At 49.9% G+C, this 12223-nt stretch overlaps 1 protein-coding gene across 1 annotated transcript in view; it reads right to left on the bottom strand.

The window, feature by feature from the left end:
• KCNJ3 (potassium voltage-gated channel subfamily J member 3) overlaps positions 1-12223 on the bottom strand; it is a 33768-nt gene that overhangs the window by 17001 nt on the left and 4544 nt on the right. The gene's annotated exons all lie outside the window — the stretch shown is intronic.

Below are 12223 nucleotides of genomic sequence, written 5' to 3'. Positions count from 1 at the left end.
GGACAGATATTAAGGGGTAGAGAAGCTCAAACATTTCAAAGAGCATCTAGTAGGTGCACTTGGACTGGCCAGGGACAATCTGTAAGCAACACATCACACAATTTCATAGAATCAGTTAAGGTTGTAGAAGAGCTCTAAGATCAAATCCAACTAACTTGTTGAAAAAGGAGATGATACAGCAATACCAGCTGCATGTTCATCTTCTAAACTATGAAGAACTAGGCCTGCATCTGTGCTGAGCTGCCCTGCATGCACAGAGGCAGCAAAACCCTCCTGCAGTACCTTAGCATTACGTTTTAGGGCACAGTTCTTCTCTCTTAGGAGGCATTCCTGCCTCAGATGCCAAAAGATGAAGAGGCCACTTCAAAACTGCCCTAATAAGGCACTTGTATTAAGCAACAGAGGTCTGTAAGCTTCTCTTGGAAAATACAAGAAGGCCTTCTCTGGCTGTTCTCCTGAAAGGCCAGGGAGCAGAGAGAAGCAGCTGTGTTTTCCAGGTGAAGCAGCTGCTACACGGGTTACTGCAGGGTAACAGAAGTGGCACTTCTGAAAGGGAACATCAATAGCACCACTTCGAGATGCCATTTCCCATTAGGAGTAACCGTAATAAGATTTATTGTTCAAATCACAAGGCTAGAGCAAGCCACTTTAGAACCACAGCAAGCTACGTGCTCTTCTTTTCCAGCATTACAATCGAGCTGATTGACAGCAAAGAAAATAATTTCTGCAATTTACTTCAGTTAAGGTATTACTCTCCCTATTCCTTTTAGGATCATAAATTGCTCAGGTTGGAAAAGACCTTCCAGATCATCAAGTCCAACCGCAGCCTAACCATACGTATTTTGCTTTTAATATTCCTCCAGTTCTTCTATTGTTTAAGTGTTATTCCCTCAGTTCACCAAGCAAATACCTATTGGCACACTCAAGCTCCAACCTGGCAGCAAAACTCAGAGAAGCATTCAAGTGATGACACCGGGTGCCAGCTAACCAACTGGTCACTGGTCTGCTAACCAACCAGTGCATAACCAGCTGCTGGCTGCTGCACAGCCTCAGCTTTCTGGGCACCCCCAGCCTCCTGCACTTCCTTAAGCGTGGATCTGACCACCAGGAGCAGACAGAGCACATTACAGAGCACGGTTACATTACCTTCCAGACCAATTTTGGCCCCTTTACTGCCTATTATCTAGGGCAACGATACCTAAATTAGAGATGTTGCACTCTAGACATGGTTACAGCTGGGCAGACATGCGGTTTTTAATGCGGAAAGTAAAATTACAGCTGAGAAGTGCAGGAGGGACAGGGATTGTCAGCAGAAAGAGCCCGACCAGTCGATGGAGAGGGAAAATGGGTCTGCAGCTCTCCACAGTTAAAGGCAACCCAATTCAGTGCTGGAACAAGGATAGTATTGATTCACAGCTCTGTCCAGGCATCATCTTTATTACCTCTGCACTTCTCCATACTCTGTGGTTGTAATTTTAACTTTAAAGTTGTTCCAACTTACAGTTTTACTCTGGTCCCAGAAGCCCTCAGGAAGCCAAAATCAGCCAGAAACCCACACCCACCCAACATTAAAAACAACACAGAAGGGAGCAAAGCATCATCTCGCTGCTAGAGAAGCTGCTTCGCAATGGAGAACCGCGAAATAGCAAACAGCAACCGACGGAAGATTTACAGACCAGAGCACACCGCAGAGCAGCCTGACATGGTGGGGACACATGTCATTAATCATGGACAATTAGTCACACCGTGTCGTTCGTTATTTACTCAGGGGATGGGAGCTCTCAGCTTCATTCCGAGCTATCAGGCCGCAAACGCAGATCAATATCGTAACAAGGAGCAAGGAAAATCTTGTTAGAAAAATTGCTGCTTGAGGAGGCCTCCTTGTTTTGCTTCATTTATCTCTGCATCTCTGTGCTACCATTCCCCAGACCAGCCCAGATAAAAAAGGGACAACTCCTGATGCGACAGGCACCTGAGCAGCCATGGCATCCCACAGCATCCCAGAAACATTCCTTCCTGGTGCCACAGATTGATTCCACCTCTTCCCCAGGAGTGCTCTCTGCGCTGTTTTTTTGTTCAAGAACGTTAAAGACTCAAGAAACCCCTGCATGCCAGCAATGCTAAGACCTCTGCAATGCATTGTGTTTACATTGCTGCAGCACTTCCAGATAAGCAGAACACTAATAATCTGTCTGACTGTTCGGTGTTGTAACGCTATAATGTGGTGGAAAGTACAGCAATAATAGCAGGGTGGCAAGATCTTTAGCTGCAGCAAAGGAGGACAAGCCCAAATGAAACAGCTGTGGACACAGAAATGAAGGAAAAAAGCTGCTTACCTTTGGAAAACCTCAGGTACACAGGGATCTCCAGCACAATACCCTCACCTCCACTGCCAACCCTTACATGAGGGCTGGGAAGGGGTGGATCCTGGCTCCATCCCTTCCATCACTCAGGTTCATTGCTTGCACCTGAGCTCCCTGGGTTGGCCCTGCCTTCCCACCAGGTGCTCCATCACTGCTTCAAGCCCTGACTTAGCATTTCTGCTACAGGTGTCCAAGGTTTTAAATCAAGCATTACGTCCAGGCACTTGTTGCAAGGAGAAGCTCAGCAGCACTAATCCCACGGCTTCTAAGTGCTGATTTGGACAATGACATTGGTCGGGGCTGATAAAAAGAAACGCGTGGAAATAAGCACATCCCTAAACAATGCGTTAGGAAAAAAAAATCACAGTGTTGAATTTTCTGCATTTTGCAGTGTTCTGGTGCCAAATCACAGCAGAAACTTTTTACACACAGATGAGCTCTTGGATATTTAACTTCCACATCATGGGCAGATGGGAAATAGCAACTCTCCCAGCACCCTTATCCAGCTGCAGAAATCAGAGCAAGCTCCCAGGAACACACTGGTCACCTGGCTGCTGTGTCCACTGGGGGCTGGACTTGATGATCTCTTGAGGTCCCTTCCAACACTTGCAGTTCTGTGATTCAGATCAGTGCTGTGAGCACAGCAGCAGTCACGGTGCTACGATCACTTGGTCTGCTCCTACAGTCATGCTTTGCCTTGGCAGTGGATTATCATGTGGCATCTCTCTGAAAAAATCAATGGTTTTTCAATATAAGCCACCTCTTGGCAGCTGGAAACGGCCACGAGGAGCTGCTGCGTGATTTGCTGCATAAGCTGTGCAATAAAACCAAAGCTGGCACTTGTAATTTGTTTAAAAGTGATCATAAACAATAAATCCTGTCAAAGCGCTGTGGACGCTGGTAATCTAACTGCAATCAAGGCTCTTCTTTAGCATTCACTACAAAAGGAATCATTTGACACCAGGCAAGTTTTTTCAAGAAGTGGAAACTCTGTGGAAATTCTGAGGCTTGGCCCCAACCCCCTGAGCTCCTAAGGGCCTTCCTACTGAAACACAGTGACACTGCCTCGCCATAGGGAGCCTCCCAGGGTTGAGGGATCCTCGGGCAACTGAGAAACTCGTTAACAAGTCACACGTGACAGGGGATGGGAATCGGGTCAAACAAGAAAGCATTATTTTAGCAACGTTAATTCTACCTCTTTTGCTGCATTTACCCCCCTGTGCTACCAACAATGCTGTCGATACAAGTCACAGAACGTGCAGCTGTGTGCCTCATCCACAAGACGTAACTATTCCACAGAATCATACGTGTTCTTGGCTGGAAAAGAGCTTAAGATCATCAAGTCCAACCCATCCCCACCACAACAAACACTATATGCTGTCAAATGAGCAAAGACTGAGTGTGAAAAACCCCCGTCTTAGAAGCCAATGGACTGGAAAGCTCTAAAAAAAGGAAGTGGAGAATGATGATGACATGGCACATGGCCACCTCCCACCCCAACGGGCATCGCTGGACCGGAGCAGCAGCTCGTGCTGATCCTGCACCCTGCTCCAGGACCTGCAGCATCCTCAGCCTCTGCCCTCTGATGACACATCCAGATAACACAACCCCTTTTTAACCAGAAATCCAGCCCACCCACAGCAGTTTGCCCATCACTGGCAAGCTCAGAACGCGCTCAGTTCTGCCACCGCCACCTGCTCCCTGCTAACGCCCAGAAGCACCACGGGTTCAAAACCTCCAGGAGGAAAAAGAGACAAAGCAGCTAATGGAGAGATGAAGTCTGGGTTATGTGCCAGCGCAGTCTCTTTCAGAAAAAGTACATCAGGCATCGCTACTCAGTTATTACAATAATTGCACAGCGAAGGCCATTTGAGGCATTGTGGAAATGCAGCGCTGGAGCTCAGGCAGGTCCCCCCAGGAGGTCCTGCAGTGTGCTGTTCCTGCTGGGCGGGCTGCAGAGGGGCCCCAGCTGCAACCCAACATGCCAGCAAGTGAGGAACCTCCTGAGGATGCTGGCATAGGTACTCCCAAAACCATACAGCCATGGAATGGTTGGGTTGGAAGGGACCCCAAAGTGCCCCCAGTCCCACCCCTGCCGTGAGCTGGCTGCCCCCCATCAGCTCAGGTTGCCCAGGGCCCCATCCATGGCCTCAGGTGCCTCCAGGAAATCACAGAATCACAGAACCACTCAGGTTGGAGAAGACCTGCAGCAAGGGATGCAACTCCAGCACCAGACACACCATGCTCCATCTCTCCTCCCTCCCAGCTAAATTACACCGCAAATCAAGAGGCCACGTGGGTGTTTATAAATGCAAAGAACATAATGCTTGCTAAGTTTTAACTATCACCAAAGGGCTCTGCTCTCAGTCAAGCGTGAAGGCCCATTTCGGCAGGGCTGCAAATACATGTGTGCCGAGCAGGAAGCTTGCCTTGCCTGCTTTGATCTGTTTCTTCCTCCAGGTCTGAAGGTGAAAACACAGTTAACGATACTTAAACTACAGCGAAGAATCGCCTAGCACTGAGACGCGCCCCTTTGGGAGCATCTAAAAATATGAGTAAATAGCTCACAACAACATTAAAATATTCAGCAGCATGCAGAACGTGACCTCAGCCCCAGTCTGAGGCGCTGACTTTGTTCATGATGTTCCCTGAACCCTATGAATTAAATCGTCGCCGTCTTTTTAATCAAGTCGCCCTCGCAAATATGAAACCGCGGTGAGATCCACGTTGCTCCCATAGGGCACAGAGCCACTGTAGAGCTGCAGCACACTCAGCACCGTGCTACTGTGACAGGCTGCAGCCCAGGAGATGGGATACGTGCTGGGAAACCACGTAAAACATCCTCGTGGCTTCCATATGCCGGCTTGGCACGCTGCGTACGGCCCAGCACAGCCAATACAGGGCGCACGTTGAAACCCAGAGCTGCGCTGCTACCCGAGGAACGAGGTTCAGCTAAAAATCTTCAGTTAGATTTATGTTTTATATCATTTCTGCAATGGGGCAGGACAGCCCCCAGCACCCCGAGCGGTGAGGAAGGACAAGCGCCGCAGACCGAGCACCCCGAGAGCAGAGACGGCACGAAGTCAGTCATGAATACAACACAAAGCAACAAGAAACAGGCTCAGCAGACAATTCTTCGTCGTAATGAAGATTAATATTTTTAATTTCATTTTACCTGCTCGCCTTCCTCCCCTCCTCCCTTGTTCCCAAGGACCCTTCTTCCTTCCCGCAGCCCCCAGTGTGAGCACAGCCCAAAACTTTACTCAGGAGCCCAGCTGGGACGAGCTCAGACCGCACTTACTTAAGAAGCATGAAATGCACCTCGCCTTACTTGTCCCACTCGTCTCATTTTTCCCCCTAGAACAAAACAAATTCCAGATGTCAGCCATGTATTTTCCCACCGAGCTCTCTACCTACAACAGAAAACGAGACGCATTCACAGAGCCTATCTCTGAATGTTTTATGCAACACCATCAGTGGTCGGAGGCAGGTCCTTATTAACAAGCTGCCACACAGTCCGCTCCTACGGGTACCTCCCAGCACAGACCTTCCCACTGCTTCAGGAAGAAAGCAGTTTTCTTAATTTCCTTTAAGTCGTTTGGATAAATCTTGACACTTCGTTTGACACTTTGCCAGCGGTGCCAGGATATGGCACCCATCTCATCCCATAGCCTCACGGGGTGGGAAGGACAGCATGGGTATGCGTGGCTTTAGAGGCTCCGTGGCACATACAATAAGAAACATCAGGCACAGCAAAATAAAAATTGCCGGGTCCTACGTTCCACAACAGCCACTATTACCATTAACCAAAATTTGAGATACTGATAATTGGGAAATCAACCTCTTCTTAAATGATTTCAAGAGTGAGCCAACAAACCATGATTTCAGCTCGCAGACCCTGGCTATGGCTAAACACAAAAGCATCACTCAGATGCTGCAGAGCACGGGCAGCCAGGAGCTTGTCCACAGTGTTTAATGCACTGTGATACCCTATCACTTTATTCTGTATTTATTAGACTATAATACCCTATCATGCAGCAATCTGGCCCAGTATCAGGCAACAAAAGCAACCTCAAGGAGCAGAAACTCATCCTAGTGCCTGTACGTCAGCAACAGCCTTGGGAGGGGCTGTAAAATACTGTCACTTTGGTCATTTCAGTCTGAAATAAAACATCCGTGAAACCTTGAAGAAGTTTAAAAACAACTACATGAGTGATTATGCAAATGTTAAAGAGAATGAGAAGACTTTGCATACAGGGGATGATCACTTCTTGTCCTCTTGGCAACGCAAGGGGATCTTTAACAACCAACACCGTTTCCAGTCTTGCTCCTCGCTCCTTGCTTTGCGAAATCTATTTGCTGGCTTGCTGCCTCGGAGCTCATTCACTGCTGCAGAAGCAGAGAGCAACTGATGAACATTCCACCCTTCGTGGCCAAGGAGACAACAGCACGTCTCCGTCAGCGACTGCAAATGCCGAAGCTTTCTAAGATGAGAAATCACCCAAAGGACGATCAGGGCCCCATGCAGCCTGTCTGGGCTTCATGGGAACTAGCAGGGTGGGGAGTGAATGAGTGGCAGGCAGGAGATGGGGCTAACTCCCACCCGTGGAAACACTGCGCAAATAATCACACCACGCTCATCAGCCAGAAGATAGGAAGGTTGCAAGCAAGGGCAAAATTGGATTTGTCAGAGCAAATCAGGTCAAATCAACTTAATTTCCTTCTAAGGAAGAGGAATGGGGCTGCTGAATAGGACAGAACTGGAGAGCCCTGCAAGATTAAAATTGTAAATAATATTTTATAATGGTATTAACATACGAGAAAAAATGGGAAAGATGCAGATTGTGAGCAAATGGCAAAAAGGTACAATAAATACCCGGAAGTAGGAATGTATTTGCTGCACCAACTAAAAAGAGAAGAATTTCCAGGGCGATGTGTCCCTGGCATTGCTGCCCCGAGCTGTGGGTGCCCCATCCCTGGAGGAGCCCCAGGCCGTGGATGGGCCCTGGGCAGCCTGAGTTTGGGGGCAGCCAGCCCACAGCAGGGGTGGGGCTGGGGGCTGTGGGCTCCCTTCCAATCCAATCATGCTGTTGTTCTATGACCTTTAAGGTCCCTTCCAACCCAACCATGCCATGGTTCTACAATCTTTGAGGTCCCTTCCAACCCAACCTTTCTACAGTTCTATGAAATCAAGGCCTCTTCCAACCCAACCATTCTATGGTTCTATGACTCCATGACCCTACAAGTCTATGATTTATGGCAGAGATCACGTGTAAGCACTCCAAGTTTCAGAATGCTGGCACATGCTGCTCCCACACTTGTGCTCACCCCTCCAAGAGTTACTTAGGACAGGCCCTGGGCTGGATGTGGATGCTGAGGGATGGGCCCATTTACACACACACACAGCACAAGCAGGCACACTGAAGGAGAATGCACTCGGTTTGATGCGGCTCAAACAAGTATCCTTACAAAGACACGACTTTTGATGAATCACTGCTTGCTTAGATTATATATGGTGAAAGCAAAGCTTCTGCAGAGCTCCAGATTAGAACTACTATCGTTTGTCTCTTCTGTATCTCAGAAGACATCTAAGGAGGAAAGGGGAAGAGCCACGAAGGCTTCAGGCAGTGAAGCTCAGAGCTTTGGGGGGCTGTGCTGTGAGCAGGAGGCACACAACACCATCAGGTTATGTAGGGGGACACCTACCAGCACTGCCCTCCTTACAAATTGCACAGAAACCCGTTCACTTTTGCTACATCTCCACCGAAACTTAGATCTTCTCATTACCATTAAAAAAAAACCAACACTGAATGTTTATAAATCCTAATTAATTCATTATTTCTCCACAGCAGAAGTTACCCGAGGGAAAAAAGGGGCCTCATTGCCGTGGCGTTATTTTCCTTCCTTTCACCACTTCTGTGTACCCATCTCAAGCAGAGATTTCCTCAGAGATTCACATCTCTAGATAAAAGAAAGGGAAGGCTCTGGACTAGGACAAGGCAGGTTCTCACCATATGCATCCACCTTCCATTCCTGGTTGGTGCTGGTGAAACCCACAAGCCCGGGCTGACACAACAAGGGGCTCCAGCCAAGGGATGGCCATTTGGGGCAATGCCTACACATCGACACAGATCCCTTCGTTCTCCCTTTTTGACCCAGCTCCTGCCTTTGGCTGCACCAAGAACCGCTGCAGAGGAGCTAGGACTGCTCAGCACATCCACTGTGACAAACGTCTTTGCTTCACCGCCAGCAAACACTGTGCTTTCCTCCAGCAGCTCCTACGTGACGCCAGCACTGGAAAAAGATGCGCTGAACTGCCCCGACCACCGTGACACTCAAGTGTCCGTTGTATCCCGGCACTGGGTTGGGGTTGTCCACAGCCCCCGAGCAGTTTCATCCCTCCTGCCCTCTGCCCCCATGCCCCCAAACCAACACAAGATATGAACGGCAAGACAAAAGGTAAACACAGAACAAATACATTTTTTACTCCACCTCCAACTTCGCTCAACCCAAGCGGTGGTTTCTTTACAGTGAAGCGACCTTGAGAGTCATGCATGGGAAGAACATTTAAGTAGCTCTAGAAATTACCCACATCACGCCGCGTTCAGCTTTGTGCTGCGGCTCCGGGTTCCCTCGAGTCGCTCCAGTTCTGCAATCATGCACAAGTGGCTGCTCCTGAGATAAACCCTTCCACGGAGACCACATCTCCATAACTCGCGCTATTCGTGCTTTTAAAAGTTAAAAACAGTGGCATGTGCCTATGATTCCATCCTCTGCCCATTCAATTAAAGCACCTGGCAGGCCGTCTGATTTCTCCCATCAGAAAATGGGGTTAAAAGGTTTTCAAAATAACATTGCATGAGTTCCTGCCAGGTTCCCACCTGTTTCAGGCTCATACTACCAGCTCCTCATCCAGCAACGGCAGCATTTCAGAGGGCTCCGTGCTCCCAGAAGCAGATCAAGGACCACAGGGTGCCCGGCCCCTCCGGCTCCGTGCGCAGTCGGGCTGTCCCAGCGCTGACAGCGGGGCCGGGATGCTCCATCACAACAGCGTGGAACCGGGACAATAGGCTGCGAAAATAAACGCCCCGAGCGCTCTGCCAAATTACATGCTATCATAATAATGGAGGGGTTGGAGATATATCAAAAATAATCCAAAATGATTAGCAATTACCCTCATGAATCATAACCGTCTCTGAATGCTTGAAAAGCCATTTGAGCACTTCAGCTGCGAGGCTCCTCCGTCGTAGCCAACGCTCCAAAGACCCGAAATAAACAGAGCCTGGAGCCCATCCCGAGCACCCCAGGGCGTTTCCATGCAGCCCCCAGGGCTCAGCCATGGGGTGAGCCCAGAAGGAGCCCGGCCCCACAGCCCCCTCCTCCTCCACCACAGCAACATCGCATTGCTCAGGAACCTCCAAAATGCACCATGTGCTGGTATCTAAACAACCCGAAGCTGTAATTAAGGAGGGTATGGAAAGCGTAAAGAAATGTTTATATTCCCAGAAATTAAAATGTCAGCGACTAGGCAGTGAAATAATTTAATCAAGTTGGGAGGCATCCATGAGAAATCACTTTTACATGATTTAATGAGAGAAGGCTTCGGAAATGGTGATTTTAATCAGCCAAGCGGGACTCGCGAGCAAGAACCGCCCGCTTAGGGAACGCAGCTCACTTCTCCCAGGGATGGCTCTGTCCCCGCAGACACTCAGAGCAAAATTTACTGCACATATTTACCGCTTCCCCACGCCCTGGGTGACGCCAAGACCCTGGGAAGGCTGAAGCAGAAACCAAAGCCGAAGGAAAACATCAACAGAGCCTTGCTCCGTGTACTTCAAAACCGTGATCTGCAGGAGAGCCAAATGCCGGAGCCTCTCAAAGCACACACAGAGTCATGAGCGGGGCCATGGGGCGCTGCGGGGACACTGGGGCTCACTCTTCTCCTTCATTCGTGCTCACTTTGCCTCGCTCTGCTTCAGACCAAAGGCAGCTCCTGCCACGTCAGTGCAGACGGGAGCAGCGCTAGGAGCACAACGGGAAATCGATGTTTTTGTTCTTCGCTCTGATTCGCTGGCTGCCCAGCTCTCGGCTTCGGCACCAGCAGATCGCCGAAGATGCAGGGCCCTGTTCACCACAAGGGATGCCGTGGGTCTGAGCACAGCTCTGCCGCACTTGATGGGCACGCACAGAAAATAATTCACTTGGAAAACAAAGCAGGAGCGTGGGCAGAAAGCACTGGATCTCCCCTTAAACTCCGGGAGCTGAAGAGGTGATGAATACCAAAGCCTCTTCTGTTAAGTATGCTACAAATTACCGGTAGCAAACATTCACCCAGCACGACCGTGGCGAGGTCTGCTCGGCTGCAGCACGCTGCAAAGAGCCACAGCTCTGTGCTGCATCTCTATGGCTGCAACGAACAACTCACCTCCGTGATGCTCTTCCACTCAATGTTACCAAGACATAATACTGCAAATTCAGAACACTGTCCGTATTGGGCGGCTGCTGAATGGCTACGCCACTGCAAGAGCCCCCGACCTGGCTCTTCCAGCCAGCAGACACAGCCCAGAAGCCAAATAATGCATCTGACAGCGGAGCAAAGTCTCCCCTAGAACTGCTGCCCTGCTCGGAGCAGGTTTCACCATGTGGGAACGCAGGCGTCCGAGGGAACCTGGCGGCTTCTGCAGCGAGGTATCAGAGCTGAGGCCCAGCCCTAAGGCACGAGGTGGTTGGCAGCAGCGCTGCCAGCAGCAGAGCCCTGCAGTGCACTGTGCTGGGAAGGGCACTGCCATTGGCCATCTGATGCCCAGCCAGCTGCCAGCACTGCAAAATGACACACACTCACCCGTTCTCACGGCACTCTGGTGTCAAAACGCAGTCTGCCGGGTTTTAAAACCCAGTGCAATTTCATACTGTTTAACAATGAACGCTGTGGAATGAGGGTGATGGTTTCCCCGCAGGAGCTGATGGAAGGGTGAGGAGTGACTGCTGCTTCTCGTGGCTGCGAGGTGGGCAGCCCTGCACGGAGCTCAGCACCTCCAGATCCTGGGACGTGGGGGGAAACCAGTCTCCCCACCACGAAAGCCAGCCCCGCTTCCAGCAGAGCGAGGAATGTTCTCCAACCAAGCACCGCGCAACGGGCACCGAGACGATGAATTCACGATCTGAACCGATGGCAAAAAGAACCAGCTCCCCACTTCTATCGTTCTCCGAGGCAAACCGAAAAGCAGTCAACATTTGTACACGGAACCAAAAATAGCAGCCCGGCTTCTGAGCAACTGCGAGTTATTTCTGGGCCCTCCGCTCCACCGCTCTTTGCGCACCAGCGGAAGGCATTTCAAACCTCTGCCGTGCTCCTGACACCTCCAGACCGCCCCGCAGGGCCTTCCTCCTCTGCTCACAATATTCAAGATTCTTGAAAACCCTTTCATCCCGTGTTTCATCGAGACAGAACTTACTGCGCTCTATTTTACCCAATAATCATCTCAGCTCACAAAACTAGGTCACAACATTTGCAAGCGTACACGGGTTAGGCTTTATAAATCCGGAGAACACCTCTTGTTTTTTCTTGTTCTGCCTATGCCTACGTCGAGAATATTTACAAAAATAAGAAATCTATGAAGTGTACCAACAACACACGGCTTCCTGCTCAAAATCCTAATGGGTTATTTACAACATTCCTTTTCTGCGGGCGGTAGTGCTTTGAAACCATCCTGCTGAACAGCCCTGGAGCCCCCTGGGCGGCGTCAGCCTGGCAGCCCCGACACGAGGCAGCTGAGCAACACGCAGCAGGTTTCTTGAAAAGCAGAAAGGATTCATAGCTGCTGCCAAGGCCTCGCTGGCGCTGAAGGCTGACGTTACCA

This window comes from Numida meleagris, chromosome 5 (assembly GCF_002078875.1).
Source record: "Numida meleagris isolate 19003 breed g44 Domestic line chromosome 5, NumMel1.0, whole genome shotgun sequence".
NCBI lineage: Eukaryota > Metazoa > Chordata > Aves > Galliformes > Numididae > Numida > Numida meleagris.
Note: the sequence above shows the minus strand (reverse complement) of the source record. Positions and strands in the feature narration are given on the sequence as shown.